Source organism: Meleagris gallopavo, chromosome 11, assembly GCF_905368555.1.
Source record: "Meleagris gallopavo chromosome 11, MGAL_WU_HG_1.1, whole genome shotgun sequence".
Taxonomy (NCBI): domain Eukaryota; kingdom Metazoa; phylum Chordata; class Aves; order Galliformes; family Phasianidae; genus Meleagris; species Meleagris gallopavo.
Genome location: NC_139414.1, coordinates 19,610,037 through 19,625,445, shown reverse-complemented (window position 1 = coordinate 19,625,445; position 15,409 = coordinate 19,610,037). Strand labels below are relative to the sequence as shown.

The 15,409-nt window shown below is 41.7% G+C and overlaps 1 protein-coding gene across 4 annotated transcripts in view; it reads right to left on the bottom strand.

Annotated features, from left to right (window-relative positions):
• MECOM (MDS1 and EVI1 complex locus) overlaps positions 1-15,409 on the bottom strand; it is a 300,414-nt gene that overhangs the window by 68,917 nt on the left and 216,088 nt on the right. The gene's annotated exons all lie outside the window — the stretch shown is intronic.

Genomic DNA, 15,409 nt, shown 5'->3' with positions numbered 1-15,409 from the left:
TTTGGAAACTTTGCCACTGCTTGCTCTCTTTCCCACTCTATTTTTGCAGAATTTTCGCCCCGCTGAGCAAGGAGCTGATCCTCCCTTAGCTGCCCTCACCCGCCATTGTAAAGGTAGCGTCATGTATTTCTCCACATCTAGTGCAGATGTGATCAGGGAGAGGAGAAGATAAATGAGGTCTTAGGAGGAAGGAGAGTTCCAGCCATGGCACCTGCCTAATTCTGCCTGGGAAACAACAGTACAGCAGGTTTATGGGCACTGACCTGGGGGCTGCTCTTCAAGCAGGTTCAGAGGTGGGAGCCCTAATGATTCTACCCTTTGTAGTATTGGGATCCACGGTTTTATTTCTTATTCTACCTTGTCTCAAGATACAATATATAAACCAGTGTATGCTTATATAAACCAATAGCCAAAGTGCAGAACTGAAAGAATATCCAGAAAACTTTAAAATATTATATCATCTAGACATCTATGAGAGCATCCAGTCCATCTTTAAATCACAAAAACAAAATAAACAGGATCAGATGTGTAGTGGAAAACCTGTAAATGTCCTTTCTCATTACGGAGGTCAAAGAATACATTAGTTATTTTTAACTAATGTCTTATTCGACCCCATGCAAACTTAAATCAGTTTGGGTCTGACTGATTCAAAGCTGTTCTCTGGTTCCCTGCTCTGCTGTAATAATTGACTAGGCTAGACTTTAGAAAGGTCAAAAAAAGCAGCCCCACTTCATATTATTTCAGCTAATAACTCAGTTCTTAAATCAAAATTTAAGGACTAATCTCTCAAAGCACTATTTCCTCCCCCTCCATTAAATCCATATGTAATTTCAAATTAAATGATAGATGTCTAAAATCGTTACTTTTTGCCTAATTACTTTAAGTTACTGAGGGACACAGCATGCGGGTTTGTTAGAAGATCTAGGATTCTCCAAAAAAAAAAATGGAATTAAGAAAATCTAAGAAAACCTAAGAAAATGCAACAGCGACTAAAGAACCTCAGGAAAAACAGCAGGCTATGGACAATCTAAAGGAGAAGGCAGGCAGACAATATCTAGTGCAAGCTCAGAAGTGGCTGGGAAGCAGATTGGCAGGGGAGGTAGGGTAGGGCTGATAGGAGGCTTGGCAGCGCAGATGAGATGTGTTGGTCACGACAGACGTGCTGGGCTTTCCTTTGAGCGACAGACAACAAAGGCTTCCGTTTAAACTACCATCTCTTCATTCTTTAAATACAAAAATTCCAGTAGGATACCAGCATATGGCTTATTAAGTGCAAATCTAAACATTGAATCGTGCCAACGGTTTAACATAACAGTTGACATCTAAATAACAAGAAATCTATGCTCTAATAAGTGTAGACATCCACTCTTTCGTTTTTGCAAAATATTCTGAAATTAATTCAAAGGAAAAAAAAAATACAAGTGCTTTTGTTTCTTTGCATTAGTTTGCGATGTTCTATTCACTCAGAGGAAAAAAAAATCGCCTTACTCTGCGCACAGAACATTATTTCACTCTGCTGCCTTTATCCGACTCCCTCAACAGAAGGTTGTAGGAATGCTGGAAGTCGCCACAAACCTCCCTGGTTCCTGATGGTGAGGATGGGAGGTTCTTTGCCCAAGCACATCTGCACAGAGATCTGGGGGACATTCTCATTACACACATGGTTACTACGCACACCTCTTGCTTTGGTGTCATGAAAGCAGATTTCAAATATACCATTGGGCACGGCACGATCGGTTGATGTAGCACCGTTTTCCCTCTCTCTAGCTCACATATTATCTCCCCCAAATTGCCTTTTCCACTCTGACAGAGGTTTGTTTTCTTTTTAAGACACCAAACACTGGGTTTTGACTGCAGTTTACGGGATGCTTACTTGGGGCTGCAATAAACTGCAAGTGGTTTGAGGTTGGCTCTTCGAGCTATAACTGCTGTTGGATTTTGTGTTGTTTTTTCTGCCGAGGGAGCTTTTCTTTCCTGCTCCCCCGTGGCCGCTCCACGCTGGGCTTTTGTTTAGCCTCTCGGCACAGCGCTGTTTATTTGCACTAACAGCACCAGTGGTGCTCCCCGTGGGCTGTTTGTCCAACGGCCTGTGGAGCCTCCATCATTTTATTGTTGACAAGTGGTAGGTGGGATCCAAGCTCTTGTGGTTACATTGTTTATTGATAATTACCTGTTAATTATTGCTGCTGCCAGCTTCCTATAATTTACTATAATCACTGTTTTTTCTTGCTCTTAGAAATACATGTGAAAGAAGAGGGATAACAAAGAGGGCAAGAGAAGCAAGAGGGCCCAACGGTGATCTCTCCTTCCTGAGTTTTAAAGTTGCATGGTTTGATTAATGTAACGTGGCTGCAAGTAGGAGCAGAATCCAGCCAGCTCTCAGCAGTGCAGCCCATTGCTGCAATACAAGCAATAGCCAAGGACAGTCCTGCTCCTGCCTCCATGCAGGGGTGGATTTGGTTCTCCCCAGGAGAAGAAGTAACGGTTTAAAGTTGCAACAGGGGGGTTCAGGTTGGATGTTAGGAAAAATTTCTTTTCAGAGAGAACAGACTGCCCAGGGAATGGTGGAATCGCTGTCCCTGGAGGTGCCTCAGAATGGTTGAAGAGGTGACAAAGAGGGACTTTGTCAATGGGCATGATGGGGATGGGTGGAGGCTGGACTTGGTGATCTTAATGATCGTTTCCAACCTTAATGATTCTGTGATTCTTTATAAAAGTATTACATCTAGGAAGGAACTATATCTTTTTTTAGTACTTCTGTAGAGTTTTTATTCTAGGTGCCTAATTACACACTTTTTGGCCGAAACAGAAGCCCATATTCCACTCCATGTGCTTCGTCTGCCGTTGCCCAGCTCGATCCCTCCTTGCAACTCAAGTCCTGAGCAAGTATCTGTGCAGCTCAATCTGGTTTACCATTGCTGTTTGATATAATTGGAATCAGAAATATTTATATGTACCCATGTACCCTACAAGTAAATTTATAAAGGCAACTGTCTCTTTTAATCTATAGCACAGCCAGTGTAAACAGTAATTTGAAGGAATATTTAGATTTATTACGTTGCTTGCTTAAAGATCAATGTTTAAAATGGATATGTATTGCGTTAATCCAAATACACAACATATCATAAAGCTATTTGCCCAATAAATTTACAATTCCAGCAGACATTTTAATCCTGTTTCTGCTTCCAAGGAGTGCTCTTTTCTGCATACAAACACATCCACCCACAAAGGCACACGCTCGCTCACAAAGTACTATTGCAATTAACCTCATTTATAAACCACCAACTAGCCCTGTAACCTCAGCGTGATGTACATTTAACCACAGAGAATTAAAGTCCCGCAAAGGGGAAGGGACAACAAGCAGGTTGCAGTGCTGGGGCTGGGGCCATCGTGATTCTGCATGGCACTTTGAGCCTTCCACCAGTGCTTGGGGCATCGCTCCGCCTCGCCTCGCCTTCCCACAGCCACCCTCGGCTATTTGAACTCCACTTCTGTGGTTTAAAATAATATCCCGTTGACGTGGGATCCAAAACTCCTTCAGAGCTAATAAAATGTCACCCTGCCAAACTGAGATGATACGTGCCAACCTTTAGCCTAGTGTGAAATTTTATAACTGAGTTATAAACCCCTCAGAAAACAGGGCTTATAATGGAAAGGCTGACAGATTCTTAACTATACAGTTTCCAGTGGGTTTCTGCTTAATATACTGTATTTCTTCTCCTTGAAGATATTAATTTACTTTTTGAAATGTTCATTGCTAAGATTAAGCGTAGGTTTTTGAAATGTGTTCACAGGCAATTTATGCAGGCACACAAATGTACTCTTCTCCAGATGTACAGAATACTAATTTGAAAATGATTTATATGCTGTGCCGCACTGTACATCCATCCCCTGCTCAAAAGGTTTTCCTCTGACACAACACTGGGATCATCTCATATATTAGCCCTCCAATAGCATTAGAAATTCTTTGAAAAATTTATGAGGAATTTGGTCCATGGCACGAGCTGGAGTGAATTTTGTAGATTTCAACAAAATGGCCAAGAATGGCAGAATAGACACAGAAGAGTGGTCAACAAGTGAATATACTGGAAAATAAAGGCTGGTACATATTAAGGAAATAGATGTTTCTGAGGACAAGCAACAGGAGGGCTCAGGACAACTGTGAGAAGGTAGAAAAGTTATTAACTGCTTAGAATAATCACTTCTTTGCCTCAGAACCTGGTGTTTTGCTGTGAACACGCACCCTGTGCACCGTGGCTGTCCCTGGCACAGAATGGAAGGAGATAGTCAGAATGTAATAACTGTCCTCAGAGATGATGCTAAAATGAGCTTCTTACAGGCTTATACATCAGTTAGTATGTATTTTGACAAGAAATACTCTTACATCGGCATATATTCTTAAAATATATTTCCACTCTTACACCCCTGTCTGAAAATCACTTCTCCTCTCCCCTCTCAGTCCCCAGTTACTCCCCATGAAGATGGTTGGGCCTTGTTTGGCTGTGTGCTATGTACACAGCAGTGATTTGCTTGCCCAATTTGGGCAATAGAGGCATATGCTTCAAGACAATCCATCTCAACATTTCCAGAGAATAAAAATCTTTTCTTTGAAGCTACACATTTTCATGAACTTCTACATGCATTCACTATAAATAAATATAGGAGTATAAAAGGCATCAATGATGAGAAAGCACGCTTGCCTTTGAAGGTGGAAGTCGTGGGAGAAGTGAGCAGAATTTTCTTTATTTTCTGACTGCAGTAAAGTTTTCTGGGCTTTGCAACCCCCCCTCAATCTCATGTGGCCTCTTGGAGCACCATAAGAGAAATAGCACTGGGCAACTGAAGGCTCATTCAACACAGGAGATGAGAGGGAGAATTTATAGACAGAGTGAGTGAGATTTCTCGCAGAATATAGACTGCTTCATCTCTACCTCAACTTTATCAAAAATATATGACATTCATCGTGAGTGGTTCCCGTGCAGGACAGAAAAGGCCAGATATGTGTGCCATAAACACATGACCCTGAATTGCCCTAAAATATTCCTTCTGGACGACTGCTGGAAATGATGCAGGGACTGAATGCTCCTCCCACTGCACAGTCACGGGGGACAAAACACAAAGCATTTCTGCTGTGAGCTGCCATGCCCATCCCAAATACCAGGATTTTAGTCCCAGACCACAGAGAGTTTCTAACATACTTTCTTCTTTGGAATTTCTTTAAGTTTTGCAGAAGTATTTCAATATGCACTTTTAAATGTCTTTATCGTTGTTTATTTAATCACTGCTTTACTGCATCCCGTAGAGTTGATGGAGCAAAGATATAGTGCTTTCTCTGAAATTATTCAAAGCAGATTGGAATGGTGCTGGAGTAGGCTTGACAGGGCTTAATAAATTCCTTCCTCTTTAATAAAGCTGGCAGTGGTTTCAGTGGACAGTAATAGAGAGCAAACAGTGGGCCTGGCTCTGAGCTTTTCTACAAGATGAAGCCTCATACTCTACTAGCAACAGGAGGTCCACTGAGGCCATAGAGATCATCATTACATCAATGAGAGATCTAGCAAAGACCTGATGCCCAGTGTTTAATAGCAGATCACAGTTTACCTTTGTTTTTCACATTAAAGATTCCTAGTCATCGATAAACAATTTACTGCGAGCACAGAATTAGGATCTTTGCCAGAGAGTTGAACCTAATTATGATTTTAGAAAAGATACTTCATGTATCCAGTGGAGGAAATTCAGTGATTTGTTCTGTCATCTGGGAGAACAACTTCAGTAGAAAACTATTTCATCTGCCCCTGCTTGAAATGATATATTTTATTTGAAATAATTTCCTCAGTCTGTGTCTGGAGGGTGAAAAGTGACTAGTTCTTATTTATCTTTCTTTTGGGGCTGCATGAATTTTAGACTCATGAAAGCGAGCGACTGATAGCAGTTAAGGTAGGCAGGGCATGGGCAGGTGAGCTCACAGCTTCCTTGTCTGCCAGTGCCTCTCTGCTGCAGCCCCAAAAGCCTCTATATTCTGGGGAATGGCCAACCTGTTACAGGCACTGCCACTTATAAAATACCAATAACGGTGATCTACGACTTGGATTTCCTATGGAACGGCAACTAGATTGGTTTCAAAACTGCTTCTATTACGAGTTTGTAGTACGCTCCTTGCTACAGAATCCAAATGCTAATTCAGAACACGAGTCTCCAAGAACAGGCACAAAAATCTGGGTGGGCACATAGTGGGGAGGTTCTGAAGGGCAATGGAGAGTCAGAGATGTGCCTTGATTTAAATAACAGCAGTGAGGAAAAACAGCAACAAGAGACTCAGCAGCAGCAGTAACTCACTTGATGTCAAGAAACTGCAGTTTTCATAGCTTAATGAGACACCAAAGTAAATATAACAGAGGTGTGAATGCACAACTTTCCAAGCGTGCTGCTTGTGGTGGTCACCTCTGTATGTGCTGCAAAGCATATTGGCCTCTTTCCATCCTATAATGTCTGCAGCAAGAGCTAGAGCAGAGGTTGAGCTTGTTTTCGTCCAGGTATAGCCTTGCCCAGTCTGGCTGGGACCATTTCTCTCAAGCCACTGGATTTGGCCTTATGCAATGTGTTATAGCTTAAACTAAATGTCATAATGCAGCTACAGAGCTGCGAAGTTTTCAGTTGCACCAAGACAACTTCACAGCAACATCCTAGAAACACCACAGCAGCACGTGAGCATGAAACAGCCATGCATCAATCACAGAGACCTGAAGATCATTTATGTACGTGTGCTCCAGTTTGGAGGCCATCCCTCCTTGTCTGCCACATCATACCTTACAGCACAGGTTTTTAAAGAATAAGGAAGAAATAAGATAAAGTGAATCACTTCTGAATCATAAGTTACCCATTTTCAGTACAATCAATTGCCTTTCATCTGTGCTTTCCTAAGAAGAGACTTTATATGGCATGCAAAACCAAAAGTTGTTACAAACCGTAAGTCAGAGATGAATCAGTTAGGAAGAACCCATTAAACATGAATCCATGGAAATCCTCCTTTTTTGTTGTTAAATATTCCTACAATAAACGCTACAGTGTGACTTGCAATTTCCTCAAGTTCCTTTTCTCAGAACAATGATGGTTGGCAGCCACTCAAACTACTTCAGTAAACTTTGCGAGATAGAAAGCAATTTAGTTTCCCTTTAAGACTTCATTGCTAAAGTTATGCTCATTGATTTCCAGCCTCATAATTAAAATTCCTCATTAAACATGCTTGACAGCTGAATGTGATTCCTTTTACCTGCTACTGCTACCTTTTTTTTTCTTGTGATACCATTTCATTACAAAAGAACAATAGATTTCCTTTCAGGGTAACATAAGGGCACGGTGAGTAATGTACTTTCTATCCTACAGAAAGCCTAATATTGTTAATTTGCTAAATCAATTAAAAGAAACCACTTTGGAGAAAGATGCAGGTCTTGCATATGGATCACATCAGCCATAATGAGCATGAGTTCAAAGGCTGGCATTTCGCCCCAGTTGGCACCTAACAGTTTACTCTGATCCAGGGAATTTGGCTCTTGATTTCAAACAAATGCATCCTGAAGGCTTAAGGCCAGAAGTAGCTCGATGTGATTTATGCTTCATACCTTCTCATAACACAAAACCTAAACAGCTAAAAAAAAAAAAAAAAAAAAGAGTTGTTATTACTGGGCATTTGCTGCAATGTCCGTGTAAATGGAGTTACAGCATCGACTCAGAGCTCAGGAACCTGGCAAGCAAATGTGCAGGTGGCTCGCTTGTCCTTGCACTGTGTCGTTTAATATGAGCTTGTCCTAAGCGTGATGGCTTGAATGAATGCCTAAATTTCCTCCTCCTGCCAGTCTGGACAGTGCAAGTTGGCAACGCCCTGCTCGTAAACTATGCTGCTTTGCAAAGAGGCTACAGATGTAGTGCCACCCTCTGTGTGCAGATTGCAGCTAGGCAAGCTGGCATCACCTCCTGCACCCAACCACCATGCTGACCTTACCCAGCAGGAGACATCTGCCAAAAATAAGATGGTATTGGTGGCCCCAGCAATGTGCCTGGTGCAGAGGGACACAGCACACAGAGCTGAAGCTTGGGACCCACTGATGTGGTATGGGGTTTGCAGCACCTCCTCATTTCTTAGGCTCGTGCACTCAGTGAAGGAGCAGAGATGCCCTTCCCAGTCATAAAGTTATCAAGGGGAGAGTTTGGAACTGACTGATTTAAATTTACGGGTGTTGCTGAAACATTTATTTCTGCCTAATGTACCAGGTAGCCAGAGCAAAATACATCTCCAGAGCTGATTCAAAAATGGAGAGGTGGACGAGATCACTGCTCACAGAACAATTAATTCTTTTGCCATTTGAGAGAACAATCCAATCCCAGCCATGGCTTTCTGAATTCTAATTTACCCATCTTGGCATGCAGTGTGCCAGTGAGCACGTGAGCAGAGTGCTATGCAATTACCAGCATATTAAATACTGCTTATTAAACCCAGTGCTTTTTTCATGAAAAATAAATAAACTGCAGAACTGTGCTTTGCTGATCTCAGAGGTGGGCAAAGCCCAGTGCTGCATGGGTTTCTTCTCATGCACATAAACATTACACTTGTTTATAGCAGTGCCCAGTGATAGTTAAGGTGCTGTCAGCATTTTCATTACAAACCCCATTTTCTACACTTTATAACTTGGATATATTTCCCCCCCAAAATTGTGGACATAATGCTTATGGATCTCTGAATATTTTAAGTCATGTTAAGATGAAATTTGGTACCACGGGCTGTGAGCATCAAAGTGAGGGATATTCATCCTTCAAGAAGTTGCAGAAATAAAAGCTTCAAAAGGAAAAAGCAAATAATCATCCAAATATGCCTGTTGTATACCAGGCACTGCTAATTTTTCCAGGTCACAGATGTGGTCTGTGGGAGGCAGGGATTACTGCTGCCACTTGTCCTTTCCCAAAATACTCCTGTCACTAAAAAGATTTCAGAAGTACCTACACAAAGAAATAGCCATTCTCTCACTACTGGAGAAGTACAAGCACTGGGGATTGGATAGCAGAAATTGGAGAATGATTTATAGTATAAATACAATCAAAATTCTAACTCAGTGTGGCTGGAACCTCAGTGGAGATGGAAACACGCTGCAGATGGCAGGCAGAACTGAGTGCTGGTGCTGCTGGCACTGCTTCCCTTTATTGTCCCTTCTTCCACGGCAACCAAGCGACCACCAGGTCTCTTATTTTGGAGTACACACGTCTTGCTGAGAAGCTACTTGGCTGCGTCTAGCATGGGTGCTCCTGCAGTATATCAGAGAAGACACGGGACATAACCCATGTCTCTGCTCTTTGTTTTTTCTGGAAAGGAAATCCGGCTGCATGGGCCCTTGGGAGCTGCGCTGGAGCCCTGATAACCGCTGGACAAGGATATTTGCTGTTCCTTGATGCTGGCTGAAAATAAAGGCAGTCTTGTGGGAGATACCTTCAGTGGCTCTGAATCCTCCCAGCAGCCCCAGTGTGGGCCTAGGTGGAACAACTGGGCTTGTCTCCCTTGAGGGCACAGAAGTCTGCATGTGATCAAGAAGTGGGAACCCTCAACCCTCAACCTCAAAACCCATCTCACTCTCCAAGTCCCAAAATTTTCAGATATTTTTCTTTGGAAAAAAGAATATATATATATATATATATTATATATATATATTTTTTTTTTTTTTTTTTTTTTTTTTTTTGAAGAGCAGATGCAAATTGGAGGAGGAGCAGGAGAAGAAAAGGAGTGAAGTGGGTTTGAATCTTTGCAGGCTCATCTTTGTCTTTTCCTAAGCGTTATTCATTTCCTGGAGCAGTGTCCATGGGAAATGATGCTGCTCATCGAAATACTCCAAGCATACGACACATGAGGGAGTTCTCTGTATTACGACATCATTCACATTTTTGAACTCTATATCATCCTTATGCTTTAGGAGATTCTCCTCCCAAAGTAAACATATTTTGGTGGGGCTCAGTGGAAATCTTTAGTGGCAGACAAAGTGATGAAAAACACATACATTATTGGGAAGAAAAACCTACGCGTTGGAACAGGTCCGAGTCAATCATATGAACATACTACTTTTAAAATGGCCAGAGTCTCAATATCTTGTCATTGGCAGGAGGGAAGAGAAGTTTATGAAGGCGAGCCTTGGCACCCAAATTGTTCATTAAAGCCCTCCTTGCAAACATCTGGATGTATTTTGTGCAGCTGAGGAAGGCACACCACGCAGACCCCTCTGCAGCTCTCTGCACCCCTCAGGCTGCACTGTGTCCCCATGGGCTCCACAGCCCTCTCCCTCCTCGGGATGCTCTCTGCCCTAGGTACCCTCTGACTAATAGTCTTCTGTTTGTCTTCCACCCACTTCTTTTGTTTCCTTCTTAATTTCAGAGCCTGTGTGCATCAGAAGGCCTTAAACACCTATGCCAGAGCCTCTGGCAGACGTGGAGATTTTTAAGAGGAGTTACCATCATAGTGCCTGGGACATACAAGAGCCCATGGGCAGGAAGAACTGCACAAGGGCAGATGAGGGAATACAATGACTTTGGGAAACCCCTCCTGCTCTGATCCATCCCTGAGCCCTGAGAACAAAGACGCATTTGTTTGCTGCCCTGAGGCATAAATAAATTAAACAGCACAGATTATCTCTAGAGAGAATCAAAAATGAATTTGATACACAAGAGTTTACGAATGAAAATCAGAGAGAGGTGGCAAACACAACCATAGGAAAAGTTTTCAAATTAATTTAAAAGCAACTCTGTCCTAGAAAGTAATTGAAAACATACCTGGCTCTTACAGCCATATAGGAGCTGGCCATTCCTACATCCCCAAAACACTCCATATGGGATCCTGACCACTCATGTGACTTTTAATACCCACATGATGGCACTAAAATGGCCTATTAGATTTACAATGTCATTAACCTTCCAACATAAAATAAGAGTCTGCTCTGGTGAAATAAGAGTAAAAGAAAAAGAAGAAAAAAAAAAAAAAAAAAGAGAGAGAAAAAAGAGAAAGGAAAAGGAAAATGGAAAAGAAAAAGAAAAAGATAATGAAAAAGAAAAAGAAAAAGGAAAAGGAAAAAGAAAAAGAATGAAAAAGGAAAAGGAAAAGACAATAGAAAAGGAAAAGGAAAAGACAATGGAAAAGGAAAAAGGAAAAGAAAGAAAGAGAAAAAAAGAAAAGAAACGGAAAAAGAAAAGAAAAAGAAAAGAAAAAGAAAAGGAAAAAGAAAAAGAAAAGAAAAAGAAAAAGAAAAAGAAAAAGAAAAAGAAAAAGAAAGAAAAAGAAAAGAAGAAAGAGAAAAAGAAAAGAGGGGAAAAAAGAGAAGAAAAATAAAAGAGGGAGAAAGGGCTGGTCTATCTGCTGCTGGGTTTCGGGTAACCAGTCCGTGAGGAAATGCTGACAGGGGTCACTGTGGCATAATCTTTCATTCAGCCCCAAAGCTGTCACATCCTCCCCAGATGTCTGAAACATAGATATAAATTTTCATTATCCGGCAGAATAGGGGCAGAGGTACACAAAATGATTTTTTTACCAATCAAATTATACCTCATTGCTAGATTATGTGTAAACACTAATTTTGTGAAGTTTTCTTGTGGTCATTTATCTACACTCACACGTAGTAGCGCTGCTGAAGGTGTAAAAAAACCAAGGTTTTTCAAATTTGATTATTGTCTTCATAATCAGGTTGAGGACACATAAAAACTGAATCAAAAATTAATGCTATTAGGGAAGAACTACGTCTTCCCCAACAAAACGGTGGGATCGCAACATCTTTTTCATGAAAGCAGAAAGAATGTGCCTCTTCAAATGGATAAGAAAAGCATTTTGGGTATTGCATAAAATCATAGAATCATAGAGTGTCCTGGATTGAAAAGGACCACAATGATCATCTTGTTTCAACCCCCTGCTATGTGCAGGGTCGCCAACTACCAGAGCCACATCCAGCCTGGCCTTGAGTGCCTCCAGGGATGGGGCATCCACAACCTCCTTGGGCAACCTGTTCTTCAGCGGTTCAGGGGTTCAAGAACTTCAAGAATTCTTCAGAATTCTTTAAAATCTCAGCATTTTTCTCAGGTGTATCATTAGATGCTCTCCAGCACGGAGCCACACTGTGGTTCCAACGCTTGGAAGCTGTAGCTTCCCTGGAACCCCTGCAGTGAATTTGTGGCAGCGAAGCCCAGTGACCACTGGCCAAGGGCTCCCATGGACAGCAAACTCTCACCGAGAGCCAAACGAGGTGTCTGCTGCCTCAGCCCGGGCACAAGGACAGTTTACTCATGAAGACAGAAACGTACTTATTATGGAAATAAAAGCTGGGTTGTGTCATAACATTTTATGATCCTTCAAGGCAAATTCAACTAAGTATTAGAAATATCCAGCTCTACTGATTCGTAGGTGGTTAAGGCCACTACTTTACCTCATGACCACCTCAGTGACCATAACCACTAGCTAACACAATAATCTAAAACTGGTAAAATATTCTTTACAGCTGACTGCTTTGTAGCGGTGTAGAATCATACGCATTTTCCACTGGTCTTGCACTCTTCAAGAGCAGCAAGAAGTCTGGATATCTACTCTCTACTGCACACAGCAAGCAACCACTTGTGTAATGGTTACGGAAACAGAAGAAGAAATAGCTTTGCTGGCAGCTTAGTCCACAAAGAGAGGGAAAGTCACCAAAATAATGTGCTTCCTTTTTCCTTGTATGCAAGACAATGATATTAATATTTCTCCATGACACTGGTATCTCTTCATGTCACAGGGAAGTTGCGAGGCAGGATCTGCGAGACGTCTTTGTAAAACGTTGGTATGCTCAGAAATGTGAAGCCTACAGCATTATCTTGTTTATTATCTTGCTTTGGGACTGCACCAAATGCTCTGCAAGTCTGGATCACTGTCACCCTGTTACGATGAAAGATGTGCCTTTGGTTATGAACTACTCCGGAGACACCAGATTAGAGTTCAAAGGCTATTTCTTGCATTAGTAGTAAGTGCAGGAATTCTGAGGCAAAGTGATATACTTGGTGTGAGCTCTTGCATATCACTTTGCTATTTTACTTCATGACCACTTTGCAGCAGTCAGAGCTACTGTTTGAGCCTGAGTGCTGCGTGAGCCAAAAGTTTGGGGCATGTTTATTGGATAACCCAGATAGTACTAACCATCAGCAAACACTTTGTATGTGTCACAAGCCTCCCACTCCCTTTCAAGATGCTGGGATTTGATGGAAGGAGGAAGAAAAACATGACTATTATAGGATCCTGTAAGATTTAATACATCCCTTGGAAGAAGTGATGCATGCCCAACTAGAATTTCAAACAAAAGACACTGAGAAATATCAATTTTCTCATATAATTTGGGAAATTCCACTTGGAAAGGGAGTTTTATGGATGTCAAGAGCCATATTTCCTACTGTAACACTCTGGGAATGGATTTCTCCTATCTTGGACTCAGGCAAAGCTGACAGAGCCAGCTTGGCCACCTCCCTGAAATGGTGCTCCCTGTTGTCCAACAAGCAACTACCACATCAAAAGCTGCCACAGCCGGAGAACATCAAGAAATGCACTTGGGCAAGACTCATACAAGCAGCCCCACCCCCAGATCACCCTCCTCATGTCCAGGGACCTCTGCATTGGGTGTACAATCTTACTAAAAAATCCCACAACAGATTCCTGCCTTTGGTACTACGCAACGAGCGCACAAAATTATGCAGGTCTGCTTTAAATTAAAACAAAAGTTGTACCAGATAGGATCTCTGATACATATTGAGTTGCTTTTCTCATCTGAGATTCTTCCTCAAACAGCTAAAAACAATTAGGATAAATGAGCAGATATAAAGGTCAGCAGTACAAACAATTCTGGGAAAGCTAGATAGCTCACTGGATAGTTCCTTTACTTCCGTTACCGCAGAATGAATAGATACATGTCCAAACTGAGTCGCAGCAATCTGATTAGAAAGATATTCAGAGCTCCTAAATAGCATTTGTGGTTTCAGCTTTTTTTCCTAGCTGAACTGCCTCTGTGCTGCCAGGCTGCCACAGAGCTGGCAAGGAGAACGGCTTTTGGAGCAGAAATGCTCAGGGTACTTTTGCCATCCTGTGCCAGAGCCCATACGGGGACACCGACATGTGGCATTCTGGCAGAGGAATGTCATTCCTCAGAACTATTAGTCATCGGCGTAACGTCTAATGACATCACCCTGGAAGGAAATAGAACAAGAGAAAAATCAATGGACAGCAGATACCTACCTATTATGAACTATAATTGTGCATTTACCAGTCTGCCAAGCCATAAATCTAGTCGTTTAAAACCCATTTTAACATACATTCATATATGTTAGGAGGCTATTAACACAGGGGTGAATTATAGCAAACAGGCTTCTAAGCAGAGTCAGGATATGTATTTTTTTTAAATAATTATAGCGTTCTGCACTGTAGTTAAGATTCAAAAGGGTTTTGTATTCCACCAGCTTTTATCCCTAACCAATCACAATGGCAAAGGATAAATCCTCTTAGACTGCAACTTTCCACCCCGAGCAAAGTCTTGAGCAAGGATTGATCGTGGCGGGGCAATCTGCAAGTCCCTTGTTAGGAAAAGCAGGGGAGTAACCATTGCATGGAGCCAGGGCCAGAATGAGTTCTCACTGAAATGAGTGGAAGCTCTTTCACTGCTTTTATTTTGGGTTGAAATTCTTAACTCCACAATGGCGAGGTTACAAAAACCTGAATTGGGTCTCCAGAGGTGTTTGGAAGGATGGCTGCCTTGACCAACAGGTACTGTTAATAATTCAGACTGAAGGAGGAAGGAGCCACTACAATGGCATATTTTGCACCAACAGATTATTAAACATCGTGCAAATACTTCTGCTGTGGTAGCTCAGAAAAACCCTTGTTCTCATACCAGTGGTCTGTCTTGTAAGGAAGCCTTAATAGGTTTTGTATGAGCAAATAATAATGACTTTTGGTCAGGAAAAAAACCCAGTTTTTAAAACACTCAGTATGATGAGGAATTCATGGGAAATGGGTTTTAAAACACCAAAAAGACTTCCTAATGATAGAGAACAGATACCCACGGAAATTAGTACATGGTCACAACACCAACCAGAAAAGACAAAGTAGCAGTGCAGAAAAACTCAACTTTTAATATTTTATTCCTCGTTCACCCGGTTGAGTTTACCATAAATACCAAAGAGCTTGGACAGTGTACAGAGAGTGTTGCTTATGTGCACACAGCTCTTGCTTTCTTGATTCATATTGAATTAGTCAAGTTGGGCTCACCCCTAACACTCCAATAAAACGTACCTTGAAATCCCTATATATGTTAGTCCTGATATGCTTTGGGAAACACAAAGCCATCTTCCACCATTTCCCTGCAGTCACCACACCTCA